The following is an 11393-nucleotide window of genomic DNA, read 5'->3' as shown; positions in this document are numbered from 1 at the left end:
ACGAACTCTTTCATCACCTCCATAACTGAGAAACATTTTGTTTGTCCTCAAGTTACTAAGGATAATTTTGACCTCTGTCCAGTGATCCATTCTTGGATCACTCTTGTACCCCTAGACAGACTCATGGCAATGCACACATCAGGTGTGATTCACAACATGGCATACTATAGAGCCTACGGCTAAGGCATAGGGGACGACATTCGCCTTTTCTCTTTCTTCTTCCGTGGTCGATCTTTGAGTCTTACTCAAATTCACACCTTACAACACAGCCAAGAACTCCTTCTTTGACCGGTCTGTTTTTAACTCCTTCAAAATCTTGTCAAGGTATGTATTCATTGAAAGTTTTATCAAGCGTCCTGATCTATCTCTATAGATCTTGATGCTCAATGTTCAATTAGCTTAATCCAGGGTTTCCTTTGAAGAACACCTTTCAAACAACCCTATATGCTTTACAGAAATCCTACATCATTTCCGATCATCAATATGCAACCACATATACTCATCAGAAGTTCTATAGTGCTCCCACTCACTTTCTTGGAAAATACAAGTTTCTCAAAAACTTTGTATAAACCCAAAAGCTTTGATCATCACATCAAAGCGTATATTTCAACTCCGAGATGATTGCTCCAGTCTATAGAAGGATTGTTGGAGCTTGCATAATTGTTAGCATCCTTAGGATCGACAAACCCTTTTGGTTGTATCCCATACAACCATTCCTCAAGGAAACCGTCAAGGAAACAATGTTTTCACATCCATCTGCCAAATTTTGTAATCGAAAAATGCAACAAGTGCTAACGTAATTCCAACAGACTTTTAGCATCGCTACGGGCGAGAAAGTCTCTTCGTAGTCAACTCCTTGAACTCGCCGGAAACCTCTTTGCAGCAAGTCGAGCTTTCTAAATGGTGACATTTACCATCATAGTCTGTCTTCCTTTAAAAGATCCATTTATACTTAATAGCCTTACGACCATCAAGTAGTTCTTCCAAAGTCAACACTCTATTTTCATGATCCTATCTCGGATTTCATGGCCTCCAGCCATTTGTCGGAATCCGGGCCTAGCATCGCTTCTCCATAGCTCGTAGGTTCATTTTTGTCCAACAACATGACCTCCAAGACAGGATTATCGTACCACTCTGGATCAGTACATGTCCTTGTCGACCTACGAGGTTTGGTAGTAAATTGATCTGAAGCTTCATGATCACCATCATCAGCTTCTACTTCAACTGGTGTAGGAGCCATAGGAACAATTTCCTACGCCCTTTTACTCTCTGGTTGAAGTGACGGTTCAAAAACCTCATCAAGTTCCACCATCCTCCCACTCAATTCTTTCGAGAGAAACTCTTTCTTGAGAAAGGACCCGTTTTCATCAACAAACACTTTGCTTTTGGATCTGAGATAGGAGGTATACCCAACTGATTCCTTTGGGTATCCTATGAAGATGCAATTATCCGCTTTGGGTTCGTGCTTATCAGGCTAAAGCCTTTTGACATAAGTATCACAACCCCAAACTTTAACCAACGACATCTTGGGTTTCTCTAAACCATAGTTCATACGGTGTCATCTCAAGGAATGAAATGGCGTCTGATATACGGTGTCTCTAATGCATAACCCCAAAACGATAGTGGTAGTTCGATAAGAGACATCATAGTATGCACCATATCCAATAGGGCGCTGCTACGATGTTCGGACAGACCATCACACCATGGTGTTCCAGGTGGCACGAATTGTGAAACAATTTCCACATTGTCTTAAATGTATACCAAACTCGCAACTCGGTTATTCATCTCTACGATCACATCGTAGATATTTCATCCTCTTGTCACGACGATCTTCAACTTCACTCTGAAATTGCTTGAAATTTTCAATAATTCAGACTGGTGATTCATCAACTAAATACACCTGTATCTACTCGAATCATGTGTGAAGTAAGAACATAACGATATCCACTGCGTGCCTCAGCAGTCATTGGACTGCATACATCAAAATGTATTATTTCCAATAAGTCACTTGCTCGTTCCATCTTACTGAAAACGAGGCCTTTAGTCATCTTGCCCATGTGGCATGATTTGCATGTATCAAGTGATTCAAAATCAAGTGAGTCCAAAAGATCTATCTGCATGGAGCTTCTTCATGCGTTTACACCAATAGACATGGTTCGCATGTCTCAAACAATTCAAAAACGAGTGAGTTCAAAGATCCATCAGCATGGAGCTTCTTCATGCATTTTATACCAATATGACTTAAGCGGCAGGGCCACAAGTACGTGGTACTATCATTACTACTTTGATTCTTTTGGCATCAATATTGTGAACATGTGTATCACTACGATCGAGATTCAATAAACCATTCATATTAGGTGCATGACCATTGAAGGTATTATTCAAGTAAACAGGGTAACGATTATTATCTTTAAATGAATAACCGTATTGCAATAAACACGATCCAATCATGTTCATGCTCAATGCAAACACCCAACAACATTTTGATTTAACACTAACCCCGAAGGTAGAGGGAGCGTGCGATGGTGATCTCATCAACCTTGGAAACACTTCCAACACACATCATCACCTCGCCATTAGCTAGTCTCGGTCTATTCCGTAGCTTTTATTTCGAGTTACTAACATTTAGTAACTGAACCGGTATCTAATACCCAGGTGCTACTAGGAGTACTAGTAAAGTACACATCAACAACACGTATATTTAATATAGTTCTGTTGACGTTGCCAGCCTTCTTATCTACCAAGTACCTAGGTAGTTCCTCGTCTACACCTTCATCGTCGATGTCTTCCCCGTCTCCATCTCCATCACCCCCAGTCATTCCCCCCTCTTCCCTCTTTTCCTTTCGATTAAACTCGTCGTCCTCATGTTGTGGATAAGTCCGCTGATACACTATCTTCTGGTGTGTCGTCTTCCTCGTCCCAACCTACTTATGGTATTCGGGCTAGGCATTTCCTTCCCCCCGACTGTTATTCTCCTAGTTGATATGGTATTTTGGATGTACTTTACCCTACGTGTTATCTTGATGCCGTTTATTAATGGTGAGTTGTGTGAGGAGGTTTATTAGCAACGACCACATGGGTATTCTGTTCCTAATGGCATGGTCTATCGTCTTCGTCGATCTCTCTATGGCCTTAAACAAGCCCCCTCCCATTCTTGGTTTGAGCGTTTTGCCTCTGTGGTGACTGTATCTTGGTTTTCTTCGAGTGCTCATGATCCGGCACTCCTTGTCTATTTTTCTTCTCATGGTCGCACTCTTCTTCTTCTATGTATTGATGACATGATCATCACTAGCGATGATTCTGAGTACATTACCTTTGTCAATGCCCATCTCAATGAGCAATTTATTATGTCTGATCTTGGTCCTCTTTGTTACTTTCTTGGGATTGAGGTTTCCTCTACCTCTGGTGGAGTTTTTATTTCCCAATAAAAGTACAACCAAGATCTTCTTTCTCGTGCAGTTCTTAGTGATGAGCGCATTGTTGAGACTCCTATAGAGCTCAATGTTCACCTCCGCGCTTCTGATGGTGAGCCCTTGTCTGATCCAATACGCTATTGTCATCTTGTTGGGAGTCTTGTCTATCGCACTTTCACTTGTCCAAATATGTCCTATTCTATCCATATTCATGGCCAGTTTGTTTCCACTCCCATTTTGGTTCATTATAGTCACCTTCAGCGTGTTCTATGGTATCTTCTTGGCACGATCTCTCACCATCTCTTCTTTCCCCATTCCATCTCGTTACAGTTCCAGACCTATTCGGTTGTTATGTGGGCAAGTGATCCTTCGGAATGTCGTTCTCTTTCTGTGTACTGTGTTTTTTTGGTGGTTCTCTCATTGCCTGGAAGACAAAGAAACAAACTGCAGTTTCCTGTCCGAGTGAAGAGGCTGAGTTGCTAACTATGGCTCTTTTGATGACAGAGGTGACTTTGTTACGATGGTTACTAGAGGACTTTGATATTTATGTTACTACACCTACTACCCTCTTGTTAGACAATACATGTGCTATCAGTATTGCGGAACCCCGTGAAGCATGAGATCACCAAGCATATTGGTGTTGATGCCTTTTTTTGTGTACTGCTCTGCAGGATCATGGTATTGCTCTTTGGTATGTGCCTTCCGAGTTATAGTTGGCATACTTCTTCATGAAGGCTCAGACTAGAGCACAACATGGGTTTTATCTCTCCAAACTCAGTGTTGTGGATCCACCATGAGTTTGAGGGTGGTGGGTGCTAGAGTTATATTTATGTTGTCTTTTGTACTTCTACATTTTGGCTTTTTGCATCCCTCATGTACATGTATATATGATGGCTTTGGCCTCCAGATAATACAAGTTGCTTTCATAACAAATGTCAAGTTGCTTTCTTACTCGAAAGCTCTTGTGCAGTAGTCGAAAGCCGGATGTTCGATGCTTAAAGAAAAAACATAGGTGTTGCTCTCTTGTCTGCTTTGAGGTTTCCACTAGTCGGGGAGACCGAAATAAAAACCAGTAGGAAGGTAATCCAAAGTCTAGTGTTAAAATATATTGGTTCCTACCTCTTGATGGATAATTGAAAACACACAACAAGAAGGAAAAAAGATTACATCTCGAACCATTGCGAGCAGCTTAGAATTCTAGAGTGGAAAAGTATATTCGTTCATTCGGAAGAAAGGATGTAGAGCCAAAGAGCATACTTTGGATGTTATGACCTATTCTAAAAAAGTACTTGAACTTCAATCCGCTAAAAAAAGAAAAGGTACAAAAACCAAATGACCAACAATAGCACAAGAACCCGACATTGTTAGGTTACATGATAAGTTTTTTCTAGATTTAAATTTAATCACTAATTTGTAAAGGACGAAAGCATCCGTTGGGCGTTAGTTTTGGTTCTCATTAATACACATCTGATGGAATTTACTCAAGACTCTGGGCATTTGGTACGATCTAACCTTTGTGTGTCCAATACATGAAAATAGTGTAGTTCATGATCATGCCTTTATGATATTCTGATATATGGGAATTGGAGACCTTTTGAGAAAACTATATTAGTTGATGTGGAAATTGCTTTGTATGGGAGGAAAAACCCACAATTCATGTTTGATGTGGACTCTATTTGTTATGGGTGTACTGATCTACTAATCAAGACCAAGAAAATCATTGGTCCATGATAAAGGGAATGTATGATAAGTTTATCAAGGAGAACATGCTAGTCTTTATGAATTACCATTTGATATTTATGTTTAAGAACCTACTCTAGTAAAGACTGGTTGGTGATAATATTAAACAGTTAATCATGTAGTTCTGTAATTCAGGGGAAGGTTTCTGTTAATTATTTCCAGTTTTGAACTCTATTTAGAATTCCAGATATATTAGTCATTGTAATAACAGAGTGCAAACTGAAGTACACCTCATTCTCCTTGCCTTTGCACATAGGTAACAAACGGCAATGGATATCTAAAGGAAGTGGTGAAGCAACCGCTGAAGGTAGTTCCGAGAAGGTAAATACATTTGTAGTCAGTGGTAAATTGAAAGTAGAAATTAATTTGAACTAATTATTCTGCAACATAAAAAAGAATATCTATCATGGCCTGGCTTGAAGGTGGGTGCTGAATCATGTGCATATAAAGAAAATAATTGGAAAACTTGTTCTTTTTAATATTTTGTTGTTATCATTCATTTGAACTACCATAATATTTATTGAAATTGTCAATTTGATATTCATTTCATAATTAATAAATAAAAACTTGGATGCTACTGCAATTACTCGTGTGTGTTTGAGATGAAAACTAAACAACTTTGACTTGATTATCTTTTGCACCATTTGTTATTGATGATTTGTGATTGTGTTAGTTGCATTTAGTCCCTTTTTGTGAAATTTCAAGCAGACGACTTCTGCATGTATAAATTCAAGTAAATTAAACATTGTAGACAATGTTCAACAAAAAAATTACAAAGCTCTTTGCACCATGAGAGTATGAAGCCTTTGATTATATATAAAAGTTGTGCTTACTCATGCACATATGAAAACTGAAATAAACATAAATCTAGTTTTATCAAAGATAGATAGATACATAGATAGACATTTAGGTAGAAATGGATAGATTTCTCACATAATCAACCATCTAGCACACTAGCCTCGTAAACTACATGTAAAAGACAATTTAGCCGGACATAGCGCCTATTACTGATTTGATGTCATTAGCGATATTCTTGGCATCTGCTGCAATACCAGCCAATCCTCTCCTTGCTAACCCAGCACAATAGAGCCCATTTTCACCTTTCCAGTGATTCGGATATTCTTTGATGGGTAGTCCATTGCCATTTAACATGCTCTCACCATTCTAGGATAAAAATAAAACAGGGCTTGTTAGCGGATTTAGTAATTGTTGCACCAAGAAAACAAACTCAAACATATCCAAACATCAATATTCAATGTTGTTACCTTGAGCCATATATTTGCTGTGCTTTTGTATCCAGTTGCAAACACAATCACGTCGAATGATATTTTTTCCTGCACTGGAATTCAACCATGTCGCCCATGATCTTACTAATGCTCCCGTGAACCTATAAGAGATGAACAAAATATTGATAACTTGGCATATGAATACATCATGTGTTATGAAATTTATGTCATGTCAAGGATATACTTACTTTGATGATACCTTTTTTGATTAACCCAACAGTGCCAACATCAATAACAGCGGATCGGCCGGTTTTTGACTTGAGGATCATTGGACCCATTTTGGGCGTCGTGATGCCATGTCTCGATAGGTCTCCAAATATTAATTTCGCCGCCATCAAAAGGAGGTTATCCACTAGATTCAGTGGAAGACGATGAACGAGTGTCATCCCCAACCGGATTAATTCCTTTGTCATTACATGAATCTGCAACCACAAAATATGTCACATATCTTTTGAAGCATGCATGACAAAATAAAATACCATAGAATCATCTTGTCAAGAGTTATTTTGTGGTCTTGAAGTTCGTTAGTTGTTTCGGCATGTTATAAAACACTCTATCGCTTTTTACTCTTAAATACTTTCTACTAATAACTCTTAAGAATTGCATCCCCTCTAGTGGTGAGTATAATACAAAATTATATAATATATAGTGCATGTACATACCGGGCTTCGTATAACAATTGAAGTATTGCAACCATGGGTCGCAAGGTCATAAGCAATTTCCATTCCGGAGTTGCCAGATCCAACCACTAATACATTCATGCCAGAGTAGCTCTTTCCTGACTTGTAGCTTGAGGAGTGCATCACATCACCCGGAAAACTTTGCAATCCAGGGATCATTGGAATATTCTCTGCACTATTTTCACCACTTGCCACAACAAGAAACTTTGCTGTGAACTTGACTATTGTGCTCTTCGCCATGTCATGTATCACGATGGACCAACATTTTTCGTCATTGTCATATGTGGATGACTCCACACTAGTGAGATACTTGGGTTGAATATTGAAACGCTCAACATAGTCATCTAAGTATTTCACAAACATGGTTTTTGGTATGTATGTTGGCGCATCTACTGGGTATGACATGTGTGGCAACTCACAAAACTCCTTTGCAAGATGTAGCTTGAGGCGATCGTAGGCGCGGTTGCGCCAAAGCGACGCGCTACAACTTTCACGCTCGACAATGACATAGGAAATTGAGAATTGGCTAAGGCATGCTGCTGTTGCAAGGCCTGCCGGCCCAGCGCCGACAATCAACACTACAACATTGTCCATTTCAAAGAGAAGAGTTGACAAAGTTGTGGGATGGGTGCAATCCTAGGCTGGAGTTTTTGCTTGTTTTCTCGATGAATATTTCGATGCATATGCACACATATATATACTGATATGTTTCATGTGTCAATCTATTTAGATTTAGGAATGAAAATGGTAAATATTTATTGATGCCTTATCCTGGTGTGTACGAGTATTCCATCTAAAAATTGAAGCATTGGTGTGAAAACGTGTCCAGATACATAATAGGGGATACATAATAGGCAGGAAACACACTTTTCTTCGATTGCTTTTATTGGAAACCAATCAAACGGCTTTGGATATGTTTAGACTAGAAACTTTTTATGTTTCTTTCCATTCCTATTGTCATCAATCAGAATTCGTATAGGATAAGGATATGCTCAATATATACTTGTATGCTGATTTAGATTTAATAAAGATTAATGTTTTTCCTTTCGAGTGTACTCCCTTCATCTTGAATTAGTAGTCGTGAAAATGATAGAAATGGATGTATCTATAACTAAAAATATATGTTTCAAGTTAGATCTATATATATGAAAGTTCATCAATGCTACAAAGTATTATAAATATAATAAAAAATAGTACTATATCAAGATTTTGAGACGGATAATATGATTGTCTATTGCTGCATACGTGCGTACTATATCGAACAGTCAGGTGCCAAGCGAAGTGTTGTGGTACGTAATGCCTTAAAGATTGATGGGGAGCAGATTGGACTGCCGCTGCGGGAGCAGACTGTTATTGATGCTACTTGCTGACTATGGAAGTTGGGATGTCGTAATCTGAGAACGTATTCATACATCTCGCCGAGATTCCGATAGTAAAATCGATGGTTGTTTCCTAAGAGTAGGCTGTCCGTAGTGAAAGTATCATGCATGTTAACTTAGATAATTTTGGTGAGGTGGAATAAAATTAAATAAAGAAAGAGAGGGTTAAGTGTCATGTCATGATATCGTATCATATCAAATGATGTGCTCCTATATGTCTTGCATGACAATAAATGAACTACCCTATGATACTAACATATGATACAATGCATTACAGATGTGGTATCTTAAACTAATACCATATGCATGATACTAGTATATGATACTACCCATTACAACCAGCCGTATAGCCAACTAGCGACTACGTGATGTTGCCATGTTATATGTATTTATTACGTTCACTCACTCGTATAGTAAGATTAACTATAAGGTTGATTATATGAGTATTTTTTTGTTTATTTTTTTATCTCTTTTATATTTATGCATCTGTCTAAGAACATGCATATAGCTTCAATATTGTATAAAAACCTATTACTATTACTTTTTCATGTTTCTTTTTTACTTAAGGAAAATTAACATGTAAACGAGCTATAAGAGCATCTACAACCGGACCCCTTATATCCGTCTCAAACGTGTGGGTAGTTTGTCCGGTCAGTGCCCAGTCATTAAAAAGTGACTCAGATGGACGTCCTAATTAGGCCTCAAATGCCCGGGATGACCAACATCCCTCGTATCCGGCCTAAATATGGGATGGATATAGGGCAACCCAGGGACGCCCGCGTGACAGTCCCGACCCACCCACGTCCCCACGGTTATCCCACAAAAAGCTGCATCCGACTCATCGCTCCAAAACCCTAGCTCATTCATTCTCCTCTCTCGCTCCATCCTCTCCTCTTCCCGCACCGAGTCCGATCAAATCCGACGAAATGTCGAGCTCCAGCAGTCGCTGCGACGACGACCTGGATCCGGAGTATGAGCTTGCCCTCCGCATCGCCTTGGAGCTGTCCAAGCTGGAGACTGGGGGGCAGCTCCGGATCGGCATCCTCGCCGCTTCCCATCCGGCGCAGCTCGGACGCCAGCGCTGGCCCCTCCCGGCCCGTGCGTAGCCCCAACAGGCGGCTTGCGCAATCCATGCCTCCCCTGTGCCGTCCCCTGGCCCCGCCGACTACTGCTCCCCCACGTGGGCAGCGGTGGGTGCTTGTGCCCGTCACGCCGGTCCGAACACGCACGTCGTTCGCCGCAAGCGACAACGACAAAGGATGAGGTCGAAGGCGGAGCAATCCGTGCGCCGCCACCGCGGGATGGAGGCAGAGCCCGACGAGGACACGTGCCTCCTCGAATGGGTCCACCGTCGGTCGGTTACGACCGCGGAAACGTACGCGCCGCGGCTCCGGCGGAAGAACGCGAAGGCATAATGGATTGCCATTGAGCAGCCGGAGCGCGAGGCGGCGGAGGCAGTGGCGGAGGTGGCTCGGCTCGCCAAGTTCAAGTGGGAGTAGGACAGGGAGGTCCGACGGCTAAAAGGGCTCATCATCCTCTCCGACGACGACAATGACAACCACGGCTCCTCGTCCTACAACTCGGCCAATTCCCCACCCGCCGTTGACTCCTACAGCTGCGCCGACGACCGGACTCCTATAGCTGCGCAGACGACCGGAAGGGCAAAGGACCGACGAGGAAGTAGTGACTATCCCTGTCTCCGTTTATACTTTACTTATGTTTAGCTAGTTCGTAGTTAGGATTTATCGACGAACTCCGATGTACTACACTCCATTTGTTCGGCCTTGCAATCCAATCTTATGAACTGTGTGTTGATCTATTTTTACATAGCGTTGCATGAGTTATATAGTTTTGAGGGTCCAGATATACGGTACGTGGATGTGGAAGGCAACAAATAAGACGCGTCCGGTTAGTATCTGCAGATGTGTCCGGACGCGTCTGCGGACGTTTAAGAAACAGATTTTTAAGGTCGTTTGTAGGTGCTTTAAGCCATTTACTGTACTTGCTCTAATGTGTATTCATTACTTGTGCAATCCTGCGGATAAAAGTACTTCCATCGGAAGGATCCACAAATTCGTTTCCCGGCCGCGCGCCATCTCATCCTACGGCGTGTGTGTCACTTATATATTCTAATCCGACGGCGGAGCGATGGGACGTACCATGTTTATCTGCTTTCGTTGTGCATGGGACGGCTGGCATGGCTGTCTACCGTCTAGGTCAACCCATCAAAGGTGTCATCTTAATAAAAACCACGAAAATGTGATACACAACACTAGTCACTGGAGTGGGGGTAGGCGGGCAGCAACCGTAGAGGGAAGCTGAACAGTTTTCTCTGAGAGCAAACGATGTCGCATCCCGTGCTGCTCAACGGAAAATTCGGGGCGGTATCATGTCCAACCAGATGGCCGGCGCGCTGACCCACTCGTGGAGGCAGCCGGTCCACTGATAGACCTCCGGCTCTGGTTTCGTGGACTCGGTCTTCAACGGAGCGCACGACGCAGTCGGCGGCGGCGGACAACACGATGGCCTCTGCGAGCTGCGCCTCGTATGCGACGTCCTCCTCCTCGGCCTTGCGTCGTTCTTCCTCCTCCTTTCATGGAGTGCGGCTACTAGCGTCGTCTGATAGGCGGCCTCCGTCTTCTGGTCCTCGTCGCGAACGACGGGAGGGGGCGGCGAAGGGCCTGGCTGCACGTCGCGCACGTCGCGCCGGCGCTGCTACTCGTGCCCGAGTGTGAACCAAACCTCCTAGTAGGGAGAGTCGGCCGCGTAGATGCGGTTCTGCCACTGCTCCGGCGTCAACTGCTGCCACCAGCGACTCACCTCCTCCGCATGACCCTACCCCGACCGCGACATGACTGGCACCGGGATCCTCTCCGGATCTAGATGCCAGTGGTG

The 11393-nt window shown here is 42.4% G+C and overlaps 1 pseudogene; it reads right to left on the bottom strand.

Annotated features, from left to right (window-relative positions):
- Positions 1-5963: 5963 nt before the first annotated feature.
- Positions 5964-7767, bottom strand: LOC123412146 (annotated as a pseudogene).
- Between the last annotated feature and the right edge of the window lie 3626 nt (positions 7768-11393).

This window comes from Hordeum vulgare, chromosome 7H (assembly GCF_904849725.1).
Source record: "Hordeum vulgare subsp. vulgare chromosome 7H, MorexV3_pseudomolecules_assembly, whole genome shotgun sequence".
Taxonomy (NCBI): Eukaryota; Viridiplantae; Streptophyta; class Magnoliopsida; order Poales; family Poaceae; genus Hordeum; species Hordeum vulgare.
Note: the sequence above shows the minus strand (reverse complement) of the source record. Positions and strands in the feature narration are given on the sequence as shown.